Raw genomic sequence first — 18,318 nt, forward strand, 5'->3', positions numbered from 1 at the left:
TCGAAATATATGAATACATATATTTGATATAGGAACAAAAAAATCGAAAAAAATATAAAAAATGAAATAATGTACTAACCTTTTACTGCACAACAACGAAGGTTTGAAGCAAAGAATGATGATGAAAGTTATAAACAATAAGAATGATGCTGTAGAAGAATGTTTGAAGAAAAACAACGATTGAAAATAAGTGTGAGCCGCAAATTCAATGATGAATCGTATATGTATGTGATAATTTGAATCTAATTTTTTGGTATTAATGGTTTCCTAATAAAAATTGATTTTATATTAATGTTTTACTAATATAAACAGATTTATATTAATGGTTGATATTAATACCTTAATTGAAATGGTTTGTTACTAATATGTTTTTAAAGCTGACCATATTAAAACCTTTATAACCGGAAATTAATATTTTAAAATATGGGAAGATTTTATTGGAATTATAAACACTCTATTTCAACGGACGTAAGTTTATTTTGTTTGATAATTGGAAAGCTTTTATTGGAATTAAATACATTCCATTTGGGGGAGATGATGTCAGCAATTTGATCTAAGCGTAAAAAACATAGGATTAAAATACAATCAATGACCCAGATTGTTTAAGATGATGTCATAAGGTTTCTCTTTTAATAATATTTAGAGATACTATCGATTAAAATAAGAGTAAATTACATGAATGGTTCCTATGGTTTGGGGTAATTTACATGCTTGGTCACTAACTTATTTTTTTAACTTGGAAAGTCCATACTGTTTATTTTTATTACACACTTGATCCCTATTGCTTGTTTTTGTTACGCACTTAGTGTCTGTCTTACCTAAGAAGACTATTATTTAAATAGGGAAAAATGATGGGGTAAGTAATGTAAGGTATGGGGTGGGGTTGGGGGTGTGTTTATTTAAATAAATTAAAAAAAATCAAGGGAAAATAGTTTTTTAGATAAGAAAGGGACCAAACGCGTAACAAAAACAAACATTAGGGACCTTCCGAATTAAAAATTAAGTTAAGTACCAAACACGCAAATTACCATAAATCATAGGGACCATTCGTGTAATTTACTCTTGAAATAAATAAAATCCACCTGACAAATGCAAACTTTTTTTTACCTAGAAGTTAAATATTAGCAACTACGGACGTCATAATTCATTAACTTGCAAAATCACCACATAAATTACAAGTTTATATAAGACATTTAGCCCCGTTTGATAGGTATCTTTCCAGACTCGAACATATCTTTCTGACTGAATGGACTGAAAATACTGTTTGATGTGCACAAAAAAATGGTCTTTCCCAATAAGATATGTCTTTCTCAGAAAGCCACAAAATCATATATTTTTTGCTGAATAGGTTGGAAAAAAATCGTGTCCCATTTCCCGTCTCTTTCTTTTTTGTATTATTAATTTCTTTTAAATAAATTTTTTAATTTCTTTTTTATTTGATTATTAATTTTTTATTGGATTATTATATATTAATAAATATTATTTTTAATATATAATATTTATGTATTAATTAATGTCATTTTATTGAATTATGAATTTCTTTTAAATAATTCTTATTTATTTCTTTTTTATGGATTAATTCATTTTATTGGATTATTATATATTAATAAATATTACTTTATTGGATTATTAATTTCTTTTAGTTAATTTTTTTAATTCATTTTTTATTAGATTCATTTTGTTTGGACACCACCACCACCATCCTAATATATTTTAAAAAATTTTATCCATCCCACCACTATCGGACATAAACCGGGACAAGAATCGCACGTTGAGTTATTAAAAAAAAAACTAAAATGATTAGAAAGAATAGCAATGTAACATCAACTTGAAAAGTAATTAACTAAAAACAAATTAATCGACATTCTATTTGGATTTTTAAATGATTATTGTATAATTTTGATTTTATATGACAATTTGTATGTTTTATAATTCTTCAACAATTTCATCCATAACAGCATAGAACAACAGAGTAATATTGTCATTTTCATCATTTAGCACAATCAATCAGATGTACAATCAAACAACATGGTTTCTTTCTCAGTCAGAAAACTTTCTCATACAACACTTTCACAGATAGCACATTCCCGAACATAAACTATCAAACACGACCTTATTCTAACATGGTTTGCTTGGATCAATCTTAATCAACTTTGCTCTCAGTTCTAGTAAATACCTTATGCAAATAAAAGTATACGTGTCTAAATCAAATGCTTATAGCACAAACACACACACACACGCACACACACACACACACACACACATATATATATATATATATATACACACACACACACACACACAAAGCAACCTTAAGGATATAGAAAATAAAGCTTAAGTTTCAAAGTGCAACTTCAGGAAATCCAATTCTTAGGAAACTTATTAACAAGTAAGGTATCATGAGGAAACAGCCAAGGATTTTTGAACAATTCAATTTTTTTGCTACAAAGATAGAACCAGGGAACTTGTAGAGTGTGTGATACCTCTCGAGGTTATGTATGACCTTGACGATTATGTGTCTTGTTTCAGAATGGTGGTGACACATTTCGGAGCAGGAGGTTCAAGGTCCAGATCAGGTTTAGGATCTGGTTCGGGTGCAGGTTCTGAGCCGGTTGATGACAGACTATGCAAGTTTATCACGTCAAAGATTAGAGGAGGCATCCTTGAGGTGAACCCGATGATTTTCGGGTCGATCAAGGAAGGGATCATCGAGCTGATGGAGGATCGTCTCACGGTGTTCAGGAGCGACATGGCATCTAGCCAGATAGGGACTCACATACTCTCCTTCAAGGATTTCCGGGGATGTGGTGCGCCAGACATTCACGGGGGTGAAGGACCCCATTATGGCCAGGAGATGGATTGCAGACATGAAGTTTGCTCAGTTGACGTACTTCTTCCCTGAGGGGTTGAAGGTCCGGTATGCTGCAAGTTGTTTGAGAGACCGAGCTCGAGATTGGTAGGAGGCGGTTAGTGATTCGATGGGAGCACCGGCCATTGAGGCTATGACCCAGTAGGACTTTATGACTAGGTTTAGAGCTGAGTTTGCACCGGTTATGGAGCTTCATCAGCTAGACATAGAGTTTCTAGATATGAGGCAGGCGACTGAGTCAGTGGCGGAGATTAACGCAAAGTTCTAGGAGAGGGCGTTATTGGTGCTTCAGTATGCAGGAGATGAGGAAGACTCGATACCACGACATGTTGAGGGCTGACATCTGGAAACATGTCAGGTACTCGGCATGTCCGACCTTGGAGGATATGATAGCCAGGGTGAGGGAGATGAAGATTGACATAGAGCACCTCCGGAAGAAGACGGAAGAGGCTGGGCAGGTTATTGGGGTTTTAGCAGTGTCTGTTGGGGTGGTAGAAAGTTGGGCTATATTTTACTTATCAAATAAGGTCCTGAGTGACTTTAGGAGCTACCATTGTTAAGGGTCCTCAGTTTGAGTAATCTTAGCATAAGTGAGGTACCAAAAGTCGTTGGTAGTATAAAGCACTTGCCGTATCTTAATCTATCTCGAACTAAAATTATCCATTTACTGGAAAATGTCTGCAATCTTTATCATCTACAGACACTAATTGTTTCTGGCTGTCATGAATTGATTATGTTGCCGGAGAGCTTCTCCAAGCTTAAAAATTTGCAGCATTTTGACATGAGGAATACTTGGAGGTTGAAGGAGATGCCCTTAGGTATTGGTGAGTTGAAAAGTCTTCAAACTCTCTTTAGTGACATTAGCTTATCAATAACCGAGCTTACGAAATTGCAAAGTCTCCATGGAAAAGTTTGTATTGTGGGGCTGGGCAATGTGCAGAATGCAATGGATGCACGTGCGTCGAACTTATCGTGAATGAGGTTTAGTGAGTTAGAGTTGAATTGGGGTTTTGAGTTTAATTCTCTTCGAATGGAAACACATGAAAAAGAGGTCCTCAATGAGCTGAAGCCTCATAATAATCCTTTGAAAAAGCTTGAACTCGTGTCATATAGGGGTATAGAGTTTTCAAATTGGGTTGGGGATCCCTCATTTCATCGGTTGACTAAAGTGTCAATAGATGGTTGTGAAGAATGTACATCTCTACCAAGAATTGGGCAACTACCATCACCGAGGAAGCTGATTATTGGTAGGATGAGTAAGGTGAAGGTTGTAGGTTTGAAGTTGCTTGGGACCGGCCTTACATTTCCTTCACTTAAAATCCTACGGTTTGATAGTATGTCAGGGTGGGAGGAATGGTCAACAAATAGTGGGGCGTTTCCTTGCCTCCAAGAGCTTCATATTGAAGATTGTCCTAATCTGGTTCGGGTCTCCCTCGAAGCACTACCTTCACTCAGGGTTTTGAAACTAATAAAATGTGATCATGGTTTATTGAAAAGTCTGGTCGATGCAGCTTCATCAATCACCAAGTTTAAAATAGATGATATTTCAGGACTTACCGATGAACTGTGGAGAGGTGTGATAGGGTGTCTTGGTGCAGTTGAATACGTAAGCATCAAACGGTGTAACGACATAAGATACTTGTGGGAATCAGAAGCAGGGGCAAGTAAGGTTCTTATGAAATTAAAAATGTTGGATTTAAGAGAATGTGAAGTTTTAGTGAGTTTAGGGGCCCATAGAATTTTCCAACCTCACTTGTTGACCTAAGATGAGATGAGAAGTTTTGGTGAATTGTTGCATCTTCTTCCTTCATCCCTTACTGATTTTGGTATAGATGGATTTGAGAAACTGGAATCAGTTTCAAGTGGACTGCAACACCTCACCTCCCTCCAACGTCTCATCATTCAGAACTGCCCAAAGACGACAGATCTACCAGAAAAGTTGTTGCCTTCGCTTCTGATAATGTGGATCTCTGGATGTCCAAATCTGAAACAAAAGATTAGCAGAGGAGGCATCTATTGGCCCCAGGTCTCCCTTATCCCCTGCTTCCGGATAGACGGAATTTTACCAAATGAAATATGAAGGCATGCCTCTCTTCTTTGAAATCATTTAGTTAGTTATGCATATATAATATATAATATATTAAGTAACTCATTCAAAGCATTTTTCTCTATAATTATTTAGGTACATCCTTATTTACAACTATGTATTTTCAAAAGTTCTTTTCTGTCTCCATATATATTTGGTTTATAACACGGATATGCTTACTGATTTCAGATTTTACCATTTATTTTTGTTGATGGATGTCATTAGGAATTAGGATTATTACGTGGAAAGGTCATGATGGAAACAATAGGAATACATTCAAATCATGAAACATTTTGATGATGCATCAAAATCACCTAATAGCAACCAGGGTTTGTACACCTTTTCACAATGCCAATTAATATGTTGCCCATCAATGATGCATTTCATCCAAGATTAATGCTAATGTATTTTTCATTAAATATGTCCATTTTGATGCCCTAAATATGATTCCATATATTTGTGAAACCATTAAGAACATAAATCCTGTTTATCTTTTTAAGGTGTTTTATATATTTGTCGAATTTAATTTTTAGAAATATTTAATTTAAATTCAGATCTTACTAATTGAGGTCAAATGTATTTTTCTCATTCTTCCACACTTACAGTCGAGCAATAAAATATCAAATGTTGGTGGATGCAATGATTTTTTAAATGAAAGCATCAGAGGAAATAAAAGATCAAATGTTGATGGTTTACAGAGAAAGACATTTATATGGTGCTGCTTCTGATTTACAAGGTTATGTTTTAGAGTTAGATTGAAAACTGAGCAAAAACAGAGAACTCCATCTGCTCTTCCAAAAAGTTGAAAACCGAGCCCATGTAACTTTGACTTTCATTGGATGATGTATAACTTTAGTAACTCATTTTGCTTTCCGATAAGATTATTTTCCAATTGCCAGCAGACATAATGCACTTTGAATTAGGGTTTTTAATTTGTGCCGAGCTTTGATATTTTTTTGCTTTTCTCCACTCTAGATTCTTGTATACTTTCTTTGGAGAAACTAACTTCCATATTTACAAATAGTTATTGATTTACACTAGATTGCTGTTTAATTGGGAGTGATGTCCTCTGGAGAACTTCCTCCTGTAAAATGACAATGACCATATGGTCAATTGTAGATGCTAAATTAAAACGAATCATCAACCCTTTAGGCTCACAATATATTTTGTAATGTAAAATAAACTTATGTTTGGACTCATAGTTTATGGGGTTAACTGCTCTTTTACATGAATTCCTGGAACCACTCAAACTTTGTACTCCACATGCATCCGGTATTGGAACTAACTTAACACTAAAAAACAAACTAATAGTATTAAGAGTGGGGCACACATGCCCCCAATGGCTAAAATTTTTTTACATATAAATATTCCAATTATTTTAAAATGTATATGTAAAGGCCATTATGTTTTAAAAAAATTCAACAATGCCCCCAACAAAAGAAAATGATGAAATTGCCACTAACGATCATAGCTGATGATAACCCAAGCAGCCGTCAGATAAGACCATCAATATCAAGCATCTACTGATACACAACTAATCCTGAGAAACAAAAATATAGCATAGCAAAAGTCGTATGTGACATCCATTTGTTATAATCTTTTAACTACATTAATACTCCAAAACATATTTTTTTGTCATGAAGATATAACATCATAAATCAAACATGTTAGAGTGTGAATCTCACTTAAATATAACTTAAAATGATATGCTTTTATGTATACTCTTAGTAGCTTGTTACACAAAGTCTATATATACATTGCATCTCCCCCCGCTTCAAATTTGAGACTGATGGTTCGCGAGTTAGAATTGTTATTTATTACACAATGATTTTAGAATGCAAATTTCATTCTCTATTATTTGTATGTATTATACTGTTTTGGTGTGATTAGTAATTCTACCTCGAATACAAAATATATAAATTTATTTTATGTATTTTGTTTGATGTTCCAAATCAACATATACTGATATACAACAACTAATTGTGAGCAAATATAAATGACTATCTTTTGAACAAGTAAACAAATACTAAAGTAAAAGAAGTATCCTACAACTAAACACAAGTTTAGCATAAAAAGTTTGACAAAGTAAAAGAAGTATCCTACAACACTAAAAACACAAAAGTATCCTACAACACTAAAAACACAAGTTTAGCATAAAAAATTTGACAGCTGTGGGATTTGAACCCACGCCCTTTCGGACCAGAGCCTAAATCTGGCGCCTTAGACCACTCGGCCAAACTGTCTGGTTGAAAGTTTATTTTGATTAAGACTTAATGATCCTATAATAAAATACAATAAACTTTGAAGCCACAGCATGCAAATTGAACTAAAAGAGCTGTTGTACGCAAATTATGACTCTAAAAACAAAACAGATCATATGAACGCCTATGATTTTACTAAATACTATCGATTAAAATAAATAAAATCCACCTTACAAAATGCAATCTTTTATTTTTACTTAGAAGTTAAATATTAGCAACTACGGAGGTCCTAACTCATTAACTTAAAGCAACATCACCATGTAAATTACAAGCTTATATCAGACATTTATTCTAACTTGGTCTGTTTGGATCAGTCTCAATCAAATTTGCTCTCAGCTCTAGTAAATACCTTATGCAAATAAAAGTATATGTGTCTAAATCAAATGCTTACACTACAAGGATCGAGCCCTATGCAGACGACAATTCTGGACTCTGTACCAACGACATGTCGTCGGTAAAGGGTATACAGACGAAATTTCATCGGTACAAAGTTGTCGGCATAGCTCCGTCGCTATAAGTCAAAAATGTCTTCGGGACACGAAAGAAAAAACGAGTGATCCTTCATGGTGTATAAAAGCAATCAACCAAACAAAATATGAGAAAAATTATATATCATGGTGTATTGAAAGGAAAAAAATGTAACAACCCGAAATTTCCGTATCATTTTATCGTAACTCTTTCATAGTACAATTCGCGCAACCGATCGTCGTTCCGATTTCGATTTCCGATCTTCTGTTTAATTAAGTCATTATCTAGTGCACATTTAAAATGACTTAATGGGTGTCTTAATACATTTAGAAATCATTTTAACAGCCAGCTTTAATGATCGGAATAATTCTAGAATTTACCGTATCGGGTTACGGTAACTCAATCGGGTACGACCAAAAACTCCGTCTAACGCCGGTATCGGGTAGAATTCAACCGTGTCCAAAATTTTAACACTATATAAACGTGTTTAGGACTTCATTTGAAGCCTTTGGCCAATTTCTCACTAAACTCTTACAACCTCTCTCCTCAAGCTAGAATTAAGGTCCAAATCACAAGTTTAAGGCTTCAAATCTTTAAGGTAACCTCCCTAACATGTTATTCAACACCTTTAGCCTTCAATTTGACGAATTAATTGAGTTTTAGGACCAAGAACTTGAGTTTACGGCCAAGGAGCAAGCTTGGGCCGTAAACTCCATTTAATGGGGTTTTAAGCCCTTAAACTCCTTCCTAAACTCAATTGGACTTTAGATATGGCTATGGGACTTCAAGATATGGACTTAGAACATTTAAAACTATGATTTTGAGCCATTTAAAGGAGTTTACGGCCAAGGCATAAGCTTAGGCCGTAAACTCAAGTAAAAGGGGTTTTTCATGCCCTAAAACCCTTCCAAATCACTTCTATGGCTTAGATATGAATTATAGGACCTTGGTTTAAGCAATTGGACACTTGAAACATGAATTTTGTGGGACTTATGTGAGTTTACGGCCAAGGATAGTGCTTGGGCCGTAAACTCCCCAAAATGTGACATAAATCCAATTCTAAGGTGTTAGAAAGCCATCCAACACCACCAAAAGCCTTGGAATAAATCAAGGGACCAACCAAAAATACTTTAAGGGCCTAAAACACATCTTTTGTGGGATTTATAAGAGTTTACGGCCAAGGGTTGTTCTTGGGCCGTAAACTCCAAAACTTTTGGTGTTAGAATGCAAACTAAACACCCCTAAAGCCTTTAGATGAATTTTAGAAGCCCTTCTATGCAAGTTTTAGACCTTGAAACACTTTGTATGACCCTACATTAGAGTTTACGGCCATGAGGAGGGTCTCATGGGCCGTAAACTCCATAACACCCCTCAAATGTCACATAAAAATCATACTAGGTCTTGGAATAATCTTATGAATCACATGTGATTTGTTTTAACAACATTTGTCACCCATTTCATGAAGATTAAGGAGTTTACGGCCAGGAGCCTATACTGGGCCGTAAACTCCCATAAAATAATCATTTTGATGATTTAAATTCAGTCCAAGTGTTCCAAGACAATTTAAATAATCCATTCTAGCAATCCCTAAGTCCATTTGAGCCCTTAAAACACCAAAACCTCACCCACATGAGTTTACGGCCGTAAACTCATGTATGTGGGTGTTCCAATGTTGTAAACTCATTTAAATGTTTACTTATGGAGAGTAAACTCAAGTCCCAAGTCCCTAGTGCCATTACAAGTCCGAAGATGTCACCCGGGTCACTCCAAACGCTCGTTTTGAGGTGTTTAACCTCATTGGAGTGTAATGTTCCATATGATTAGTGAATGTATCTCTAATTATATATATATGGACATTATATCATTTTACATAGGGTCATCGCGAGTAATCAAACCCCGAACCGACGTATAGCATTCAAAACCGACACGTTTCCGAGTCCGGTGAGTTCATACCCCTACCCTTTTTCACTGTTTTCACTGTTTTCCGGGGGGGAACACAAGCAAAGTACAAGGGAATTCTTGTACTCAAAACATGTTTTCAAATATGTGTTTCATATTCTTATGCTTTTATAACTGATAACTACAACTGATAACAGATCGAACATACAGATCACGTAACATATATTTGTGAAATAAGTCTTTAAACTAGTATGTTTTTACATGTATTTCACAAATGGTTTTCCACATTTTATCAGTTAAAAGCATGACATTAAAACATTTGAATATAATAACTGTACATTGTTTTGTCCTCGGTAACACTCTCCACACTTATACGAGTGGAGGACTTTCATATTATTACTAGTAAATTTGTTATTCCGGTATGATTGGAGACACGTCCTCGGAGAACACTCCACCTGGATTACGCGAGTGGAGGACTACACCCATAACTAGAATCTCTGGTATTTAGAGAGCGTGACTTGAGTGTATAGATCTATACGGGGCTGACTACCCCACACCTGGCTGCTAGCTACAGCCGAACCGAAATGGTTCAAGGGTGACGAAAGTCATAAGTATGTGGACGACTTATTGCCACATGTGGACTACTTATTGCCACAGGTTTCAGTCTATTGTATGGTTATGGAACTCGCAATTAGGATAACAGAGATTTACTTACAGTAATAATGGATTACTTTATACATCGTTTACATCGTTTACATCTTTTACATCTTTTACTTACTGTAACTAACATTCAAGAAGGTACGGGACCTTCCTGGGGAAAACATGGAACCTAATTACGATTACATCTTTTACATCTTTCACATCGTTTACATAAGATACATACATGCAGGAAAGCATGGGGCTTCCCTGGGTAACACTTACACAACTAGAAAGAGTCACAGAATGGATAACATTACATCTTTTACAATTTGTAACATACAATAAGGAAAGTATGGGACTTTCCTGGTTACACACAATAAGTAAACAGAACAGTTTAACCAGTCAGATAACCAACTGTACATTTTCATATGAGTAAACATGTTTTCAGTGTACAAACCTACTATACTTTACATTTGTGAAACAATAACCAACTTTTAAGAAAATTCGGGATTTTCTTGGTGTACATAACATTTCAGAAACAGAAAGGAAACCGAAACATTTTCACAAACAAAAACCGCTTATGAACTCACCATCTTTATGCTGATTTTCAAACCGCTTGTGTTCTCAGGTCAGCGTTAGAACAGGTACCCGAAGATCCTTTTGCTTGAAGACGGTGTACATGAAGACCCGTTACATTTTGTCTATATATACTATGTATCACAACTGTACAAACTTTACTTTTGAAACATCTGTAAAACTGTTATTATGTAATGTAATGCTTGTTTTACTTTACTTACTATGTACATTGGATTTGATACTCAACATGGTAGTCAACCCCAGAAATGTATTCCGCCTTTGGTTTTCGGGGTGTGAGAAAAAATAATAATAAACTTCATTCACTCACGTACACACTGTGTTACACAGGAAAAAAAACAAAAAAATTACCTCAAAATCGGTGGTGAAGATAGCAAAATAACTGGAAATCGTTTTCTCCGGCGGTGGTGAAGCTTGTTGCCGGCCGGCAGTGATGATGAAGGCTATGATTTAGGGCTCCAACAACCGGAAAAATCCCCCAAAATCGGAATAAAACTCAAGCTACGACAAATTAAGAAGAAATCAAGGACCAAGAAACTTACCTTTAGGTCGACGATGAAGCGGACTGGCCAGAAATCACCCTGCGTCGCTGAAGGTTTAGAGGAAAAAGGAGTGCAGGTGCGACTGGAAAATGAACGCTGATACGAGTTTTGTTACAGGGAAACCCTATACCGACGACAAGTCGTCAGAATAGGTAAAGGAAAAACGACGTCGTCCCACTTTACGTCATTAAAAAATAAATAGAAAAAAGAAAGTTTTCAGGACGACATATCGTCTGGACACATATTTCACGCGGATCAATCCCACTTTTTCCAAACGACAAGTTGTCAGTATAGAAGTACGAAACGACATCGTTTTCCTTTTCGGCGACACGGATTAAAAATAAATCGAAATTATTTTTTCTAACACCCTATACCGACGACATGTCATCGGCATAGGTGGACGAATACGACGGTGTCTTTAATTTCTGCAACAAGGAATATAAATAAATCGGAAATATTTTTTTAATATCTTATATAGACGACATGTCGTCTGCATAGGTATTGGACATACCGCCAATATTTTGCCCCTTCCCGTCGAGTCTATACCGACGACTTGTCGTATGGATAGGGTTTCTAGTCAATGGGATATTGTCAAAGTTGGAAAACGTTTTACCGACGACATGTCGTCGGTATAGTGTGGCTTTTGCCGACGACATATGTCGTTTGGATAAGTGTCGTCTCCATAGGGCTCGATCCTTGTAGTGTTATGGCATATATATATATATATATATATATATATATATATATATATACACACACACACACACACACACACACAAAGCAAACTTAAGGATATAGAAATTAAAGTTTAAGTTTCAAAGTGTCACACCCCAAGACCAGAACGGCGGAAACATCCGGAGGCGGATGACTTCATTGTGTAGTATCATAACAATTGCATATAAATGAAACATAGCAAATCCAAACAACATACATCAATATAACAAGCCTACATTGTTTTACATCATGATTATGTTCTCAAATTTTACACAAAAGAAACATCGGCAAGCAATTCCCAAAATACATCAAAATAATCCTGAGTTCGCGATCCATAACCTACTTAGTGGTTTCCTGAGAATACAAGTCGTTTGAAAAAACGTCAACATAAAATATGTTGGTGAGTTCATAAGCATTTTTGTATAAAACTTCGTTGATAGTTTAGAAATCCAGAAAATCCAATATTTTCTTATCAAAATAGTTGTGAGTCTTGTTTCTAATCGAGTATAGTTGCATCTGTCCCTTAGATCATCGTTTCCAAATCGTATTAAATTGTTTTCCTCCAGAAAATCCTATATTTTCTGATGTAAATAAAATATAGTAGTCTTAATAAAAGTATAACACTTGTGTGGAAAAGGTTTTGTTGAGGTAATCAAAACATAGTTGATTGTAAGCCGAAAGTGAATTCTTTATAAACACATTTATGATATATTCTTGTGAGTCGTTATAACCATACTGATGTGACGGAGTGCCTGTTATGACGTTCTTCAGGCGTCGGTTTTGTTGAAGACATTTGTCACCCTAGACTGACCGGTCTAGCTATAGCGAACAGCGAAGGTGCAGGGTGTCAACCCCGTCTAGATCTATACACAAATTCTTACCCTCTCTCTAGGAGACTCTAGTTATAACTTTTACAGGACTTAAAGCGTACAATATTGTATTAATATACGTACTATGAAGATTTGTATGACTAGAATACTAACCGATATTTGAGCAAATCATGAAAACCATTATTTACAAAATAAATAATAATACTTGTAGTCGTAACTAGATATTTCATTTCGTTCATTTCGTTTGTTGGAATCAATCCACTTTGAATATTTATCAAAATGACCCAATGTTATCGAAGCCGGAAAACAACCCTTTTCCTTTATAAAATACTAAGTGCGACTCAATTGTCGGAAAATGCCAAGTTATGATTTGTATATAACCTTGACTTGTGTGAGTTTATGACAGCAGCTTTATGACACACAAATATTTCTGTCATAAAGGCTCTAATTGGACATCTTCCTAACGAAATTATTGATTCCAAATAGTCATAAAATGCCCCCTGATAGTTTGCTAAAAGTCATTAATATAGCATAAAGTTCCCTATTTGAAGATTCCCTATTTCGTTTGTTGGAATCAATCCACTTTGAATATTTATCAAAATGACCCAATGTTATCGAAGCCGGAAAACAACCCTTTTTCCTTTATAAAATACTAAGTGCGACTCAATTGTCGGAAAATGCCAAGTTATGATTTGTATATAACCTTGACTTGTGTGAGTTTATGACAGCAGCTTTATGACACACAAATATTTCTGTCATAAAGGCTCTAATTGGACATCTTCCTAACGAAATTATTGATTCCAAATAGTCATAAAATGCCCCCTGATAGTTTGCTAAAAGTCATTAATATAGCATAAAGTTCCCTATTTGAAGATTCTAGCAGTAGTGTTAGCTTATAAGGTCTATTTCGACAACTTTTTGTTTATGTATATATAGAGACATGGAATAAGGGAGTATGCTGGACACACCCAAAAACTTGTGAGGCTCTTTTGTAAACAAGTATTCCTTATGAAATGATTTAAAATATTATTTTATACTTCTTGAGATTTGAAATTTTCATGTTCATGGGAAATTATATTAAAATAGTAATATCTCAACACACATACCAAACATACGTTCACATGCAATTATCTAAGAAATTTAGAACAAGAGTTGACTTGTACTCTCCCCCAAAAACAATAAAAGCTTCGAAAAAAGTGTGGTATAAGGTTCACCTTGGTTAGCTTGTTGTGTGATTTGAAGAGAGGCGAGGAAGTTTCCAAGCTCCAAAACTTGGAAGATTCTTAAATCTTTAGAGTACTCTAAGAACAATTTTTATGTGTAAATATAATGAAATCTAAGAATAATGTGAAAAATTATTATTCAAAGAGGATAAAATACTTACAAAAGAAATCTGGAAATTTTCTTTGAAGAAGATGAGACTTGAAGCTTGAGTAAGTGGAGAGCACCGTTAGGAGCTTTCTGGAAGTGAAAATGCGAAGTGGAACTTGGGGAGGAAGGGTTCACATATCTAAATGGGAGGATAAGGGGGTGACTTGACATTTGCATGGAGGGTTTGTGGGTAAAGCTTATTTTCTATGGGTACTGTGTGTTTTATTGAGATTTGCATGGGAAATAAGAGATTTACCTCACATCATAAAGTCAAACCCCCTTTTATCTTCTTAAAATCTCTTTAAAAATCTTGGATATTATTTTATATAAATATGTTTAAAATAATTAATTTTGGCATAAAATAGGGGTTTGAGGGGTTTAGGATATTAAAAAATTGAATTTAGAGGGATTCCCGACATCAAAATGTCAAAAACTGAAGAAAAGGTCCGAAATGAGCAAAAATCCGAAGCCTAGAAGCGAATTCCGGAGTCCATATTGAATTTTCGGAGTGATCTACTTAGTTCCGGAGTTACAGGCGAAGTTCCGAAGCTAAGTTTCAAATTTCCGGAGTGCTCTTCTCGGATTCCGGAGTCAGGATTGCGCAATCCGGAGGTCTGGTTTGGATGTGCGAAGCTGGCTCCCAATTCCGAAACAGCGCGAGGCGAGGTCTTCTGGAGCGAGGTTCCGAAGCAACCGTAACTTTCCGGAGCATGCGAGATCCGAAGCAAAAAAAGGGGTTCTGAAGATGCGACTTCTCTTGGCTCCTTAGAAGGCATTCTGGACTAAGAAGGTTCCGGACCAGGAGGGTTCCGGACCAGGAGGGTTCCGGACCAAGAGGGTTCTGACCAAGAGGTTCAGGATCGACCAAGAGGGTTCAGGACCAAGAGGGTCCTTTTGGGCTTTTCTCCTTCGGTTTTAAGTTATTTTCGACTGAGGAAGGTACATGGAGAGATTTGGGAGAGATTTCACATACTTGAGAGATTTGCGAGAGATTTCACATACTTGGAGAGATTTGGGAGAGATTTCACATACTTTGAGAGAGTTGGGAGAGATTTCACATACTTGGAGAGATTTGGGAGGGATTTCACATACTTGGAGAGATTTGGGAGAGATTTCACATACATGGAGAGATTTAGGAGAGATTTAGCATACATGGAGAGATTTAGGAGAGAGATATACGGTGGGAGAGATTGAGAGAGACTTTATCGGGAGCCTTTATTAATGTTTTTATTCGTCGAGCAAGGACTTTAGACTTAGTTACATCCCATTTTGAGTGCTATACACCCCTGAAGGATACTTATTAGTATTTTATAGAGCTGTTACTTCCTTAAATTAGATTAGGGTTTTAAATTTTGAACATTTGGAACTTCCAAGTGTTACTTTGCATTCGGATTTATAGTTGTACATTAGTAACTTAAAGATATCCCTAACATATAAACACTACTTGAGTTGAGCAGGTTGACTTGTTGACCTTGACTCGACTTTGACTTGACCAGAAGATTGCCGGTTGTCACACAAAGTGCAACTTTAGGAAATCCAATTCTTAGGAAACATGTTAACTAGTAAGGTATCATGGGGACACGGGCTAGGCAGATGCAGTGACGAAGTGGAAAGTCCCGAGATTAAGGTTCTAAAGGATTTTTGAATAGTTTAATGAAAACTTTTTTTGCTGCAAAGAAAAGCTTCTAATTGGGTTGAGGACTATAAGAGGATCCCCTTTGTATGTTCTTGTTTGATTGTTGCATAGGGATATAAAAGCATGGTCCAAATACCTGATTGAGTCTTTCAAAGTTTCGTGAAGCTACGTTAAGCAAGTTCATCAATAGTCATATATCTATGTAATAGTAGACCTATGTACGTGAAACCAGGAAAGGGAGTACCTAGGATCGAAGCATAGTTATACAAAGATTGATTTGGGGACAAAATTTTATTAAGTGTATGAGTTGTAACATCCCATTTTCATTTAGCTATTTAAGTATTTGTTTTAATTATGTCGTGTGTATTTAATAGGAATGCAATGATTTAAAAATAATAATAATATGTAAATAAATATATAAGTACATAACAATAGTATTAAATGTTAGAATCCTAAGTCACGTAGGACCTTGGAGACCAAACAATCTAGTTTATGGCAAGTTGGTCTAAAGCAAGTTTTTGTATTCTACAAGTCGGTATCTAGGATTATATATGCATTAGATTGAGTTATGATCATTGATAGACACTGTATACACCCTGAGTTTTGAGTGATTTTCTCAGAATAATCAAAGTGCTATTTTGGTTAATTGTGTTTACATATTCTAAACTTGAATTGGTAAGAAGTTAAAGTTAAATGTAAATGGCTAAATTAGGATTTTTTTTAAATACTTCAAATGTTAACTTTGACATTCATTGGTTGATGTATAACTTTAGTAACTCATTTTGGTTTCTGATAAAATTATTTACAAGCAAACAGAATACACTTTGAATTACGCTTTTTAATTTATGACTAGCTTTGAATTTTTTTTTACTTTTCTCCACTCTAGATTCTTGTATACTTTCTGTGGATAAACTAACATCCATGTTTTCAAATACTATTTGATTTAAACCTAATGATACTACTATTCTAAGTCTATTGTAGACACTAGGTTGTTGTTTAATTGGGAGTTATTCATTTGGAGAACTTCCTTTTGTAAAATGACAATGATCATATGGTCTGTTGTAGATGCTAAATTATAAGGAATCATCAAGCCTTTTGGCTCACCTTATATTTTGTGAAGTAAAATAAACTTATATTTGGACTCATAGTTTATGGGGTTAACTGCTCTTTTACAAGAATTCATGGAACCAATCAAACTTTGTACTACACATACATACATCCTGTATTGGCATTTTGTTACCTTGTTTGCTTTTGTAGAAGTTTTCCCGTTATTTTGTAATCAATTTAATTATGAAACAAGAAATGATTTTTGTGACGGACTTAACACGTAAAAAACAAATTAACAACTATCGACAAGGTATACATGACACATTAATTAGTAGTCCAAGCTTCAAGTGTTACTGTTGGATTAGTGTATAAGCCCATAACTATATTTGGTATGTACTTGACCCGGTTGTAGCATGGTCCTTCTGGGTTGCCTTCACCAAAGCAACTTGACTAGATGAATAATGGAGAAAGAGGTTATTATGGTTTGTAATACATTAAATGAATAATATATTAAAAGAGAAATCATATTAATTAATTAACATTGGGCAAGAATTAATTTAAAATTAATTTTGTGGTTAAAAGAGGTTAATTGAATTAAAGGGACCGAACTTGTAATTATTGGATAATTGCAAAATGGGCTGAGGAACCCTTGGAAAGGGGTTGGACGAAATCTTATGGGAGCCCATAAGGATTTCGTCCAAGGGGCTAAGTTCTGGAAGGTTCTTGTGGGCTGCTTAGAGCCTAAGCAACCGAATGAGGACTTTGACTGAAACCCTAATTCCTTACCTATATAAAGGGTCCCTAGGCTTCATAATTTCGGCAACACCAACCCTAAGAATAGTCCTAAGATCCGAAATTACCTTCTCCTCTTTCTCTCTAAGATTCTCCAATTTGCTTTCGTGTTTGTGATCTATTAGAGGCACAACATTTGAGGTGCTAAGGTTCTCAAAAGCTCAAGATCTTCAAGCTACAATCAAAGTTATGTTTCTAACTTGGTTTTAGTTATAGAAATCGAGTTTTGTTGTATGCTAGATTAGGGTTTGCAAGCCTTGGATATGTAGTAGTGATGATTCTGATGGCATGTGCGGAATTAGAAAGATCTAGTTATTCATCATACAAATTCAAGAACATAAGGAGTAAATAAATCTTTGTAAGCTCTTATTAGATCTAGAAAGATTATACAAATGGGTCTTGTATACAAATTCTCTCTCTAGTCTAACACTCCAAAATGGACTCTTACATAATGGGAGTCACTCACTTCCTATTTATAGGAAAAGACTCAACCCATTTACACATACAAAGAGGAAAGCCTAAACACTACATCCAAGCATGACTTTGCACCCTAACATTCTCCCCCTCAAA

General features: G+C 35.2%; 1 non-coding gene across 1 annotated transcript; it reads right to left on the reverse strand.

Moving 5' to 3' along the window:
- Nucleotides 1-7,118: 7,118 nt before the first annotated feature.
- Nucleotides 7,119-7,198, reverse strand: TRNAL-UAG (transfer RNA leucine (anticodon UAG)). Its single transcript has one exon. It is a non-coding gene; the product is annotated as a tRNA-Leu (tRNA).
- Nucleotides 7,199-18,318: the final 11,120 nt, after the last annotated feature.

The sequence above is a fragment of the Lactuca saligna genome, chromosome 3 (assembly GCF_052625555.1).
Source record: "Lactuca saligna cultivar CGN05327 chromosome 3, ASM5262555v1, whole genome shotgun sequence".
Taxonomy (NCBI): Eukaryota; Viridiplantae; Streptophyta; class Magnoliopsida; order Asterales; family Asteraceae; genus Lactuca; species Lactuca saligna.